General features: G+C 40.0%; 1 protein-coding gene across 8 annotated transcripts in view; it reads right to left on the reverse strand.

Annotated features, from left to right (window-relative positions):
* The window catches only part of ZNF565 (zinc finger protein 565), a 58,898-nt gene extending 44,034 nt beyond the window's left edge, over positions 1–14,864 (reverse strand). The window contains exons 1-2 of one of the 8 annotated variants that reach the window (XM_045846788.1): positions 14,625–14,864; positions 2,200–2,300 (exon numbers count right to left, since the gene is read on the reverse strand). The gene's annotated coding sequence lies outside the window, so the exon portion shown is untranslated. Of the gene's footprint in view, positions 1–2,199; positions 2,331–14,624 lie in introns of those variants that run through there. The other 7 variants (XM_045846787.1, XM_045846779.1, XM_045846781.1 and 4 more) reach the window with 7 other exon arrangements.
* Positions 14,865–15,030: the final 166 nt, after the last annotated feature.

Here is a 15,030-nt window from a genome sequence, read left to right on the forward strand (position 1 = left end):
TCAGTTGACTTAGATATGATATATGATATGACATGACAACAGCTGCTCTGGTCATACAAATATCTCCCTATTATGAATTCTCAGAGCATACTATTAGGCCACACTAGTCCCCTTTATCATCCTTTACTTTGGTCATTTGTATACAAATTTAATCTCTCCTATAACATTATCTGCAATTTAAAAATAGTCAGCATAGCTTTAAAAAAATATTTTGTCTCTCTGAATTCTAGATTTTTCATATTTGCAAATTCTTAATAAATATGTAATGCTCAACCCCAATAAATTCATTATAAAAACATAAGAAGTTGTATGTTGTATGTACAAGAATACTTTTGGGACTATTTCAAAATTAAAATACAGAAACATAAGTATTCTTTAGTAGGCAGTAAAATACATTAAGGTGTATCTCAATAATGAAATACTATACAGTGATTTTATAATGTAATAGTACTGCTCTGACCAGGTAGCTCAGTTGGCTAGAGTGTCGTCCTGATATGCCAAGGTTGTGGGTTCAATCTCCAGTTAAGGCACATATAAGAAGCAATCAATGAATGTATAAATAAGTGGAACAACAAATCAATGCTTCTCTAACTCTTCTTTCCTCTCCTTCTTGAAAAATCAATAAATAAAATATTTTAAAAAGTATTTAAAAAGTAATAGTACCATAGCCAATGCATTATTAAGTGAGGCAGGCAGGTTACAGAATTTATAAAGTGATACCAGAGTGGTATCAGCAGCATGGATGCATGAGGGGTCCTCCAGCTTCTTGCTCTTGAAGTTACAAGTTGGACAACTATAATTCAACAAAGAAGTCCCTGTTCAATACACAAACATGTCTGAGAGATCCGTGCATTAAAACGTGAAGGTGGGCACATTTGAGAACAAGGGAGGACAGAGATGGGTGCCACAGACCCAAAATGTGGAGCTTATTGTGACTCCAGAAAACTCAGGAGCAGGAGAGTAGTTGGGTTACAGTGGACACACTGCAGCCCTAAGGAGCAGGGGCTAAAATCAACACTCTTGCCTAAGTAGTCAGTACATACTACAGCTGAACTCAGTGGTAGGGGCAGAAAGGAACAAAACGGTGTGCCAGCTGTGGTCTAGCAGCTGCCATTACTGGGTAGAAAACAAAGCCCCAGACATATAGCTGCTTTCCCTCACCTCCCAGACAAGTAGCCCTAGCAGATTCTGTAGCTGCTAAGTGTTAGGTTGCAACATACACTCTCTAGGCAGTCCTGAGGACTAGAAAAGCAGAAATGTTTCTCTCCAAGCGGCAGGCACATACTGTGGTTAAATCCACTGACAGGAACAGAGACACAAAGGTGTGTCAACTGAGGTTTGGCAGCCACCATTACTGGAAGGAGAACAAGGTAAAAAACGTGGAACAGGCCCAACTTGTCCCCATCCATTGCAGTGGAGGCACCTGGGACACCTCAGGCAGTACAGCACTGCTGGAAGCATCCAGCTGCAGGAGGCAGCACCATCTCAGGAGCCCCACTGTCCACATTTCCCCACCAGCATAGAGCCCTGAGACCAAGGCAACCTGCTGACAGAGGGGATGCCCACTTTCCCAGGGAGGACAGGGCATTTTCCACAGGCAAGGTAACGCCATCCTACAGAGATCCCAGAAGCCCCAGCAGTGCAAGTTAAGAGAAAAATAAAACTTGTGCCACCTACTGGAAAACAAATGAAAGACTTTTACTTACCAACCTAAACAGTGAAGCACTGAATACCTGTTAAAAAGCAGATTTCATTCCTATGAAAGCAGAAACATAGTCCATCAAATACCATGAGTAATCAAGGTAACTAGGTAAGCTGAGAAACAAAATAAAGAACCTCCAGAAAGTACAGTTAAAGACATGGAAACATGATAGAAAGGACAGAGAATTTGAGATTGCCATTCTGAAAAAACTCAACAAGATACAAGATAACTCAGAAATATAGTTTAATGAACTCAGAAATAAAATCAATGAATGAAACAAGTACTTTACCAAAGAAATTAAAACTATAAAAATAAATCAAATTCTGGAGCTGAAGAACTCAATAATAAAAGAGAAGAAGAATGAGCTTAAGAAACAGAGCAGACCAGATGGAGAAAAGACTTAGTGATACTGTCCTGGCTGGTGTGGATCAGTTGGTTGGAGTGCTGTCCCTGTACACCAAAGGGTTGCTGGTTCTATGCTTGGTCAGGGCACATACCTAGATTGCAGGATCCATCCCTGGTCAGGTTGTCAACGGAGGGCAGCTGATCAAAGTTTCTCAGTTTCTCTCTCTCTCTCTCTCTCTCTCTCTCCAAAAATCTGTGAACACGTTGTTGAATGAGAATAAACCTTAAAAAACAGAATTAGTGATATCGGAGATAGAAATCTAGAAATGATCCAGATGAAGTGAGAGATCTAAGAGTAAAAAAAGAGAAAAAACCTAGGAGAAATATCTGACTCCATCACAAAAAGCAGTATAAGAATAATGGGTAAACCAGAAGGAGATGAGAGGGAGGAGGGAACTGAGACCCTATTGAAATACATAACCAGTGAGAACTTCCCAAACCTATAGAAAGAACTGATCCTTGAATTCAAGAGGCTAACACAATACCTAGTTATCTCAATCCAAAAAAAAGGCTTTCTCCAAGGCACATTGTATTAAAACCGTCAAAAATTTATGACAGAGACTTCTCAAAGCATCTAGGAAAAAGAAGATGGTAACCTAAAAAGGATCCCATTAGATTATTATAGGGGTTTTCAACAGAAACCCTACAAAAACTAGAAAAGAGTTTCTGTATCTAGATCCAAATATTCAAATTATTGAAAGGGAGAAATCACCAGCCAAGAATAATTTATCTAGCAAAGTTATCCTTTAGATATGAAAGAGAAATAAAGATTTTTCCAGACATACAGAAGCTGAGGAAATTCACAAGACCTGAATTATAGGAAACACAGAAGGGTGTTCTTCTACCTGAGACAAGAAGAAAAAAGAATACAAAACTATGAATAAGATGACTGACAGAAAGAAGCAGAAAATTGTAATCCTTGTTCAGAAAACGATATCAAACAATAAATATAACATAAATGTTAAAGGAGGCAAAAACATTTAAAAAAGAATACAATATCTACTGAAGTCGGAAATGAACTCACAGCATAAAGAGGGATAATTTGTGAAAACAAAAACATAAAAGAGGAGGGGGAAAGGTCTGAATTTGCACAAGGGAATGGATAAGGTACAATCAGAAGAAAAAGAACTATGTATCTGAGAATAAACTTGCTTTTACACAAACCTAATGGCAACCACACATACACACTCACATACAAGTCTAGAACTGAGACAAACAACAACAACAACAACAACAACAAAAAACCATACAAACAAAAAGAGGAAACAAAGAAAAAAATCATAGGATACCACCAAACTAACATCACAGACAGAAACACGAGGGAAAAGAAACAATGGAAACACAAAACTACCAGATAACAAAACATAAATGAGCTTAAAAATCCTCACATATCTATAATCATCCTAAATGTAAATGGACTGACCTCACCAATAAAAAGGCACAGAATAGTGGGATTGATAAAAAGCCACCACTACCACCACCAACACCACCACCAATAACAACAACAACAACAACAAAAACAATATGCTCCTTTCAGGAGATACATCTTAGCTGCAAAGATAAACACATAAACAAAGTAAAGTGGTGGAAAAGGATACTCCAAGCCAATGGCATTCACAGAAAGCAGGTGTAGCCACAATTATATCAAACAGAATAGATTTCAAGATAAAAAATAACAAGAGACAAAGATGGGTATTTTATACTGATAAAGGAGTTAATACATCAAGAAGACATAACTTATTAATATACATGCACCAAATCTGACAGCACCAAAAGATATAAAGCAATTATGCAAACAGAACTAAAGGGAGAAACTGACAAACACACAATCACATAGGGGACCTAAATGCCCCATTGATAGCTATAGATAGATCATCCAAACAGAAAATCAATAAGGAAATATCTTCCTTAATGACACATTAAACCAAATAGACATAATGAATATTTACAGAGTTTTTCATACCAGAACACCAGATTATACATTCTTCTCTAATGCACCTGGAATATTCTCAAGGATAGACTATATGTTGGGGAAACAAAACCAGCTTTAATGAATTTAAGAAGACTGAAATCATACCAAACATATTCTTCGGCCACAATGCTTTGAAATTGAAAATCAACTGCAAAAAGAAAGCAGGAAAAATCACAAATATGTGGAGGTCATACAACATGATACTAAGCAACAACAGGGTCAAAGAAGAATATTTTTAAAAGATCAAAAGGTCTCACCATTAACAGGAACCTAATCAACAAAACGAACAAGCAAGCAAAGTATAGTCAAAGACATTGAAATTGAGAACAGGCTGACAGTGATCAGAAGGGGAGGGAGTAAAGGGTGAAGAGTTTACAGGAACAATTATAAAGGACATATGGCCAAAAACTAGGGAAAGTGGAAATGTGGGAGGGAGGCGGGGAGGGCTGGGATGGTGGGGAGGGGTGGGAGGAAAAGGCAGAAAACTGTATTTGAACAATAATAAAAAAAAAAACAACACTTAACTTCCAGTCAAGATGGAGGTATATGTAGACACACTGTGCCTCCTTGCACAACCAAAATAAGCACAACAAAAATTTAGAAACAAAAACACAAACAGTACTGACAGAACATTGAACTGTATGAAAGTCCGACACCAAGCAGTTAAAGAAGAAACATTCATGCAGACCAGTAGAAGGGGCTGAGTTGGTTGGCTGGGCAGAGAGGGCTCGTTGGAAAAAAAGTGGTGGCTGGCGGACCCTGGACACCAGGTGGAAGCATGCAGACCCAGTGAGGTGGAGGATTGTGGAGAGGTGTGGCGGGCAAGGTGGCTGGCGGACCAGGTGGTCCCACATTCTCGTGCAGATAAACCAGGGGAAACTGGGGAGCGGGACAAACTGAGCAACCCAGGGTCTCAGCGCAGGGAAATAAAGCCTCAAAACACTGACTGAAAACACCTGTGGGGGTTGAGGTTCCCAGAGAGACTCCCAGCCTCACAGGAAAGTTCACTGGAGAGGCTCACAGGGTCCCAGAGCATACACAAACCCACCCACACGGAAATCAGCTCCAGAAGGGCCCAGTTTGTTTGGGGGAATTGGCAGAAGGGACTGAAATCCAGCAGAGAGCGGAGCAAGGGCCCTGGTTCCCTCTCAGACCCCTCCCCCACAAAAAGCGTCAAAACCCAGCACATGGGTTGCCCAGCCCTGGTAAACACCTATGGCTCTGACCCTCACTACTTAACAGGCGCGTCAAAACAAAAAAAAAAAGGGGGCTCAAACCAAAGAACAGATCAAAGCTTCAGAACACATACAACTAAGTGATGAAGACATAGGCAACCTATCAGATGCACAGTTCAAAGAACTGGTGATCAGGATGCTTACAGAATTGGCTAAATTTGGTCACAAATTAGATGAGAAAATGAAGGCTACACTAAGCGAAATAAAAGAAAATGCACAAGGAACCAAGAGTGGTGGGAAGGAAACTGGGACTCAAATCAGTGGAGTGGACCAGAAGGAAGAAAGAAACCACCAAACAGAAAAGAATGAAGAAACAAGAATTAAAAAAAATGAGGAGAGGCTTAAGAACCTCCAGGACTGGACTGAGCGCGGGCTGGGAACCAAAGTGTCTCAGGTTCGATTTCCAGCCAGGGTACATTCCTGGGTTGCAGGCCATAACCCCCAACAACTGCACATTGATGTGTTTCTCTCTCTCCCTCCCTCCCTCCCTCTCTCTCTCTCTCTCCCTCTCTCCCTTCCCTCCCTAAAAATAAAATAAATAAATAAAATCTTAAAAAAAAAAAAAAAGAACCCCCAGGACATCTTTAAACGTTCCAACATCCGAATTATATACAGGTACCAGAAGGGGAAGAGGAAGAGCAACAAGTGGAAAAGTTATTTGAACAAATAATAAAGGAGAACTTCCCCAATCTGGCAAAGGAAATAGATTTCCAGGAAGTCCAGGAAGCTCAGAGAGTTCCAAAGAAGTTGGTCCCAAGGAGGAACACACCAAGGCACATCATAATTACATTAGCCAAGATAAAAATGAAGGAGAGAATCTTAGAATCAGCAAGAGATAAGGAGACAGCAACCTACGAAGGAATTCCCATCAGACTGTCAGCTGATTTCTCAAAAGAGACCTTACAGGCAAGAAGGGCTGGAAAGAAGTATTCCAAGTCATGAAAGGCAAGGACCTACATCCAAGATTGCTCTATTTAGCAAAGCTTTCATTTAGAATGGAAAGGCAGACAAAGTGCTTCTCAGATAAGGTCAGGTCAAAGGGGTTCATCATCACGAAGCCCTTATTATATGAAATATTAATGGGACTTATCTAAGAAAAAGAAGATGTATAGTAAAATGACAGCAAACTCACACTTATTAACAACCACACCTAAAATAAAAACAAACTAAGCAAACAACTAGAACAGGAACAGAACCACAGAAATGGAGATCACATGGAGGGTTAGCAACAGGGGAGTGGGAGGAGGGGAGAGGGGGAAAAGGTACAGAGGGTAAGTAGCATAGATGGTAGGTAGAAAACAGACAGGGGGAGGGCAAGAATAGTATGGGAAATGTAGAAGCTAAAGAACTCATAAGTATGACCCATGGACATGAACTAAAGGGGGGGAATGTGGGTGGGAGAGGATGTGCAGGGTGGAGGAGAGTGAAGGGGGGAAATGGGACAACTGTAACTGCATAATCAATAAAAATATTTAAAATAACAAAAGATACATAAAGACAAGTGAGAATGACAATATGACATATCAAAATTTTTAGGATACAGCAAAAGTGCCAATAGTTTATAGCATTACTTGAAGAAGCAAAAAAAAAATCTCAAATAACCCCACGCTGCACTTTTAAGAACTAAAAAAAGAACAAATGAAGCATAAGGTCAGTAAAAAGAAGGAAATAAGAAAAATTAGAAGAAAAAGAAAAACATTGATGTGAGAGAGAAACATGGATTGGTTGCCTCCTGTAAGTGCCAACAGGGATCAAATCTGCAACCTAGGCATGTGCCCTGACAAGAATTGAACCCACAACCTTTTGGTGTATGGGATGATGCTCCAAGCCACTCCACCAGGGCCAAAGAGCTTGTTCTTTAAAAAGATTGATAAACCTCTGGCTAGACTCACTAAGAAGAAAAAAGATTCAAATAAACAAAATCAAGAAAGAAAGAGAACTTACAACAGACATGAGACCTATATAATAATGCTATGAAAGACTTACCTAATTTTGCCATGTATAACTCACACTTTTCTGCCCAAACTTTTAAGGGAAAAATAAGAATGCACATAACACATGGGTGGTACTAATTCCATATCCATATAAATGTTTTAAATTCTTTTATTTATGCTTATGCATTAAGAGTGTAACTCTAGAAAGCAATAACAATGTCCGTATGCAAAGCAATACCCTGGAATATGATCATTGGTTTTGTTTCTAAATATAAATAAATAAATAATTGAATTAAAAATTAAAATGAAAGATTTTTTTTCCTGAAAGTTTGGCCCAAAAACGTAGGCATGCAGTACACACAGGAGCACATTATACATGACAACATAAGGTATATAATGCCAAATTCAACAACCTAGAAGAAATGGACAAATGCTCAGAAATACATAACCTACTTAGACTGAATCCTGAAGAACTGGAAAATGTAAATAGACCAATCAACAGTAAGGATATTGAAATTACCATAAAAAACCTTCCCAAAATAAAAGTCTAAGACCAGATGGCTTCACCTGTGAATTCTACCAAACATTCAAAGAATATTTAACACCAGATAATATATTATGATCCAGTGAGGTTCATTCCAGGGGGGCAAGGATGGTTCAACATATGCAAATCGATCAATGTGATATACCACATTAACAAAGTAAAGGATAAAAATCATATGATCATATAAATAGATGCAGAGAAAGCATTTGACAAGATACAATATCCATTTATGATTAAAATGCTCAATAAAATACGTATGGAAGGGAAGTACCTCAACATAATAAAGGCTATATGACAAAACCTCAGCTAATATCATACTCAATGGTGAAAAACTGAAAGTGTTTCATCTAAGATCAGAAACAAGACAAGGATGCCCACTCTTACCACTGTTATTCAGGATAGTATTGGAAGTCTCAACCAGAGCAATCAGGCAAGAGAAAAAAATAAAAGTCATACAAAAATTGGAAATGAAGAAAATGTTACTTTTTGCAGATGACCTCATTCTTTATGTAGAAAATCCTAAAGACTCCACCAAAAAAATGCTAGAAACAATAAAGAAATACTGCAGAGTTGCAAATGTACAAATATCCAATGAAATTTTAGAAAAAAAAAAACTATAAGGTATTAAAAGAAATTAAAGATGACACCAAAAAATGAAAATGTATATGTTCATGGATTACAAGAATCAACATAATTAAAATGTCCATATTATCCAAAGCAATACATAGATTTAATTAAATCACATCAAAATCCCAATGGCATTTTTTAAAGTACAACAACAGAAAAATCAAGTTTGTATGGAACCACAAAAGACCCCAAATAGCCAAAGCAATCCTGAGAAAAAGAACAAAAACAAAGGTATCAAAGCTACAAATTATAACTAATAATTTGATTACAAATTAATAATTATTATCCAGTAATTAATAGAGATAAAGAGAAGAATGGTGGTTTCCAGGGGCTGGATGGAGGAGGCAATGGGGAGTTATTGTTTAATGGGTATAGAATTTCCATTTTGGGAAACTGAAGAAATTCTGGAGATGGATGGTGGTGATGGCTGTGCAACAATGCAAATGTTCTTAATGCCACTCAACTACTTAAAAATAGTTAAAATGGTAAATTTTCTGTTATGAAATATTTATCTACAAAAATCCCTCACAAACTGATGAGATTGGTTACCTACAATTGGATGACTGGGTACAGTGGAAAAAATGGAGGAATGGGACTGGGAGAGAAGCAATGATGAAGAGTGACTGAGTAGATCTTTTGTCTAATTTTGACTTTTAGAAACATGTTAATGTTTCACATACACAAAAGAGTAAAGACAAAAAGAACTGTATGAGGTATGGGGGTATTGTTAGCAATTCTTAAATTTTCTACTTAGGACTAAGCAAATAAATGTACTGTGGTTCATTAGAGTTAAGTTTTTCAATGTCGGGGAAAGGAATTACAAAAAAGCAAATGGAGGCAGCAAAATAAGCCCTGTGGTATTGAAGCAGAACTGAAGATATCATATGAAATCATGGATTATCTGTATAGGTATACATGCAGATAGATACAGATATGCATGTGTGTAGATACATACATATTTCATAGTTGAGAGGCACAAGAAGCAATGACATCCCAGTAGCATAAAGCACATCTAACCTTGATTTTTAAATATTTTCTGCCCTGACTGGTGTGATCACAATGGATTGAGCGCCAGTCTGCAAACCAAAGGGTCACCAGTTCCATTACCAGTCAGGGTACATGCCTGTGTTTTGGGCCAGGTACCCAGTGTGGGGCATGTGAGGGGCAACCACACATTGATGTTTCTCTCCCTCTCGCTCTCCCTCCCTTCTCCTCTCTCTAAAAAATAAATAAAATCTTGAAAAAATTAAATATCATTTTCTAGTAAAAAGAGCCAGTGTTCCCTGGGAAATGTGCTGATTCAGGACTGAGACTGGTAAAGTACAGTATCAGCTTGGAACGTTTTGTGGTGCATGAAAATAAGAAAGTAATAAAAAATAAAGTAATAAAGAGAACACATTGAAAGGAGGAAGGAGCCCACTGGAAGGGGCTCCCAGTGGCCAAATTTGGAACAATCTGACCAACAAAATAGTGAGAGTAATGGATTATAACCTATAGAATAATAACAATAAATGCAGTCTATACTTATATAATTTAGTAAATAAGTAAATGGGGGAGAAGGAAAATCTCTTTCAGGAGATTCTAATTAATAAATAAAGAAGAAATGATGGAAACAAACAAAAAAGATACCATTAGGCAAATAGCTGGTAATAACATTTTCAGGCAAGAATCATCAATGGATTAAGAATAGTAGCTGAGCCCTGGCTGGTGTGACTCAGTGGACTGAGCACCAGCCTGCAAAGCAAATGGGCACCAGTTCAATTGCCAGTCAGGACATATGCCTGGGTTGCAGGCCAGGTAGGGGGTGTGTGAGGAGCAACCACACATTGATGTTTCCCTCCCTCTCTTTCTCTCTCCCTCCCCCTCTCCCTAAAAATAAATAAGTAAATAATTTTTTTAAAGAAAGAATTATTTATTTTTAAAAAAGGTTAGGTAAAATTAGAATGAGAAACAAGGAATTTACATAGATTTAAAGTATTTCTCCATAATACACATTTATCATAACAGAAAAAATAGTGGAGACGCCACAGTAATCAACTGCCTAAGTTAACACTCTAATAATGAAACAAATGGCTTCATGGATTTCCTGATATGGAGCACTGAAAACATCATTTTGGGGGTATTCTTGCCTCAAATGCATAATCAGAATTAAATCATGAGGAAGCATCAGACAATCTCAATTTGAGGAACATTCTCCATGGCAAAATTTACAAAATAAATGGCATGCTCTCTTCAAGTGTCAAGGTCAGTAAAGACAAAGAAAGACTGAGGAACTGTGCCAGATCAAAAAGACTAAGGAGACTTACTAAGGCAACATATGATTGCGGATTGGATCCTTATCCAGAAAAAGAACATTGAGACATTGATCTCCTGGTTTTGATCATGTACTGTGATTATGTAAGATGTTAACATACGGAGAAGCTAGGTGAAAAGCATGTGGGAATTCTATTTTTTTTTTGCAACAGTTTTAAGTCTAAAACTAATTTAAAATGAAAAGTTAAAAAAATTTTTTTAAATGAACAATTAGGTGTGCAGAGAGCAGGGAGGGCCTTTCAGTTCACCTCCAGGGAACCCAGTAATTTACTTCAATGGCACCTACTGGAAACCAGATCATGTTGGCAGAAGGGAGGATGATGGTGTTAGGTGGATTGAGTGCTGGCCTGCAAACCAAAGGGTCACCTGTTTGATTCCCAGTTAGGGCACATGTCTGGGTTTCGAGACAAATCCCCAGTAGGGGGCAAGGCAATCCTCACGTTGGCTGCCCAGAGGCAACCGTACATTGATGTTTCTCTCCCTCTCTTTCTCCCCTCCTTTCCCTCAAAAAAGAAGGAAAGAAAAGCACATCTTTAAAAAAAAAAAAAAGAATTTTAGGGACATTAGAAGAAAACCTGATACACCCTGAACTTGGCTTTCAGATGTTCAACAGCAATTCTTTCCTTCTCTGAACATCTCTCTTGGAGGATAGTCAAGAAAAAGCAATAATGGACTTCCAGTCAAGAGGGAGGCATAGGTAGATACACTGTGCCTCCTCACACAACCAAAAGAAGGACAACAACAATTTAAAAACAAAAAACAACCAGAACTGACAGAAAACTGAACTGTATGGAAGTCTGACAATGAGGAGTTAAAGAAGAAACATTCATCCAGACTGGTAGGAGGGCTGTAGATGGGCAGCAGGGCAGAGAGGACTGCAGCAAGGTAGCTGCTGGAGGACTGGGCAGGCAAGGCGGTGGCTGGCGGGTGGGGCTGGGCAAGGTGGTGGCTTGCAGATTGGGTAGTCCCACATTCACATGCAGAAAACCAGGAGGAACAACTGGGGAGCAAGACAGACCACGCAACCCAGACAGAGTTCCAGCACGGGGAAATAAAGTCAAAATCTCTGACTGAAAACACCCATGGAGGTTGCAGCGGCAGTGGGAGAAACTCCCAGCCTCACAGGGGAGTTTGTTGGAGAGACCCACAGCGTCCTAGAATGTACACAAACCCACCCACCCGGGAATCAGCACCAGAATGGCCCAATTTGCTTGTGGGTAGCAGAGGAGTGACTGAAAACCAGCAGAGAGTTGAGCAAGCGGCACTATTCCCTCTTGGACCCCTCCCCCACATACAGCTCACAATGCAGTGATGTGGGTTGCCCTGCCATGGTGAACACCTAAGGCTCCGACCCCTTACTACGTAACAGGCATGCCCAGACAGGGAAAAATGTCCCAAGTGAAAGAACAGTTCCAAGCTCCAGAAAAAAATACAGCTAATCAACAAAGAGACAGCCAACCTATCAGATGCACAGTTCAAAACACTGGTTATCAGGATGCTCCAGTAACTCACTGGGTACTTCAATAGCATAAAAAAGACCCAGACAGCAATGAAGGTTGAATTATGTGAAATAAAGAAAAATCTACAGGGAACCAACAGTGACAGGAAGGAAATCAGGACTCAAATCAACGATTTGGAGCAGAAGGAAGAAATAAACATTCAACCAGAACAGAATGAAGAAACAAGAACTCGCCCTGGCTGGCGTAGCTCAGTGGATTGAGCGCGGGCTGTGAACCAAAGTGTCACAGGTTCGATTCCCAGCCAGGGTACATGCCTGGGTTGCAAACTATAACCCCCAGCAACCACACACTGTTGTTTCTCTCTCTCTCTCTCTCTCTCTGTCCCCACCCCCTCCCTTCCCTCTCTAAAAATAAATAAATAAAATCTTAAAAAAAAAAAAAAGAAACAAGAACTCAGAAAAATGAGGAGAGGCTTAGGAACCTCCAGGACATCTTTAAATGTTCCAACATCTGAGTCATAGGGGTGCCAGAAGGAGAAGACCAAGAAATTGAAAACTTATTTGAAAACATAATGAAGGAGAACTTCCCCAATCTGACAAAGGAGATAGATTTCTAGGAAGTCCAGGAAGCTCAAAGAGTCCCAAAGAAGCACACACCAAGGCACATCATAATTACATTAGGATTAAGGATAAGGAAAGAACCTTAAAAGCAGCAAGAAAAAAGGAGACAGTTACTTACAAAGGAGTTCCCATTAGACTATCAGTTGATTTCTCAAAAAAAACAAAAAAACTTTGTGGGCAAGAAGGGGCTGGCAAGAAGTATTTGAAGTCATGAAACACAAGGATCTATATCCAAGATTACTCTCTCCAGCAAAGCTCTCATTTAGAATGGAAGAGCAGATAAAGTGCTTCCCAAATAAGGTCAAGTTAAAAGAGTTTATCATCACCAAGCCACTATTATATAAAATATTAAAGGGACATATCTTGGAAAAAGATTAAAAATATGAACAGTAAAATGACAACAAACTCACAGCTATTAACTGAACCTAAAAAAAAAGACAAAAACAAACTAAGCAAACAACTAGAACAGGAATAGAATCACAGAAATGGAGATAACATGGAGGATTACCAGTGGGGGAGTTGGTCGGGGAGAGAGGGCGAAAAGGTACAGAGAATAAGTAGCATAAATGGTAGGTAGAAAATAGACAGGGAGAGGCTAAGAATAGTATAGGAAATGGAGAAGCCAAAGAACTTATATATGTATGATCCATGGACATGAACTAAAGGGGGGGGGGGATGTGGGTGAGAGGGGGTGTGCACAGCGGAGGGGAATAAAGGGGGGAAATGGGACAACTGTAACAACATAATCAATAAAATATATTTTTATGAAAAAAGGAATAAGGACGGACCAAGATGTTTTTGAAGAGTCAACTCCCTACTTCCCACACAGGAGAGAGGTCAGGGAAGACTTGCCACTCTGCCCAATCCCAGTGTTACAGTTTAAGGCTGAGGTTCTCACTGCCTAGGGCCACAATCTGTCCTAATTTCAAAGGTTTGGCAGTGATTAGAGCACCGGAGTCACAGATACCTCACATTCATACACTTGGTGCTGCACAAATGGTCAGTGTCACACAAACACAACCATACATCCACTCCTGAGACACACAGGACACAATCACACTAATCATAGATTCCTCCACACACTTATACACAGTCATAATCTCACATCTACTAAAAAGACACACAGTCACAAAACCTCACCACCAAGACAGACGAAATCCCTGTCATATAATCACAGACTCCCTACACCAACACTCACAAATGCTCCACACAGACACATCACATGCCTACTTAGAGGACACACACATATACTGACACTACTCTGGCCAACTCAATGTTAACCAGTCACAATTCAACATTCACTCTGGAGACACATAGCTACACCCACACAGGCAAAGACGTACCACTCCCGCACAATACAACTGGGATGTATACCGCAGTGTCACTACACCGTCACAGAGACACAATTGCCCATGGTACCACACAAGGTCATAACACCACGCAACCATACATTCACCTCGGAAACATGTTATCATAACCCAGATACTCACGCCCATCGCACAGTTACCACTATACTCACAACTCCAAGGACAAGGGGTGTGGTCATACGTACACAACAGGGACACAGGCAGTATTACCCCCAGACACAAGACTCTCCCCCTCCCCCCAATCCAACACAGTATCACACGTGGTTACAAAAAACCCAACCAGACACACACCCTGGAAACAGGAGATCACAACCGCACACTCACAGGCACCCAACGACAGCCACAAAGATTCACTCAAAGTCGGCATCCTCTGCCCTCTACAGCCAGCAAGCAGACCCGAAACTCTGGACGCCCCATTCCCGCTTGAGATTTCCAGACCCCTTACCTTGTGCCTCCCCTTACTCCCGTCCGGGTCCTTGCGGAGACAGCAATCTCGCGACCACTAGGAGAAATGTAACGTCGTGCCCCTGTTGACTCTGGGAAACGTAGTTCAGATCCCGACCAGCCAGACAAGATGGCGTCCTCGTATTTCCCAATTTGAGCTTGGTTCGTTTGACGCCGTTTTCGGGAGTCTTCAAAGAGGGAGTCCCCACTCCAAACCTCTCCAGGCCTGATCGGAACTTCCTCCAAGGTAGGACTACTCATCCCGAAAGCGCCACAATCTCAGGAAAAGGCAGTCAAGTTCGCGTAGGAGAGACAGAGTGTCGACTAGCAAAGACATAAGGGAAATGTAGTCCAAGGCCAGAAAAACTGCAGTGCTGCTGATAGTAGGTAATCAGACACCACCGTGG

The sequence above is a fragment of the Phyllostomus hastatus genome, unplaced genomic scaffold (assembly GCF_019186645.2).
Source record: "Phyllostomus hastatus isolate PE091 unplaced genomic scaffold, TTU_PhHast_1.1 phas_contig_5, whole genome shotgun sequence".
Classification (NCBI taxonomy): Eukaryota; Metazoa; Chordata; class Mammalia; order Chiroptera; family Phyllostomidae; genus Phyllostomus; species Phyllostomus hastatus.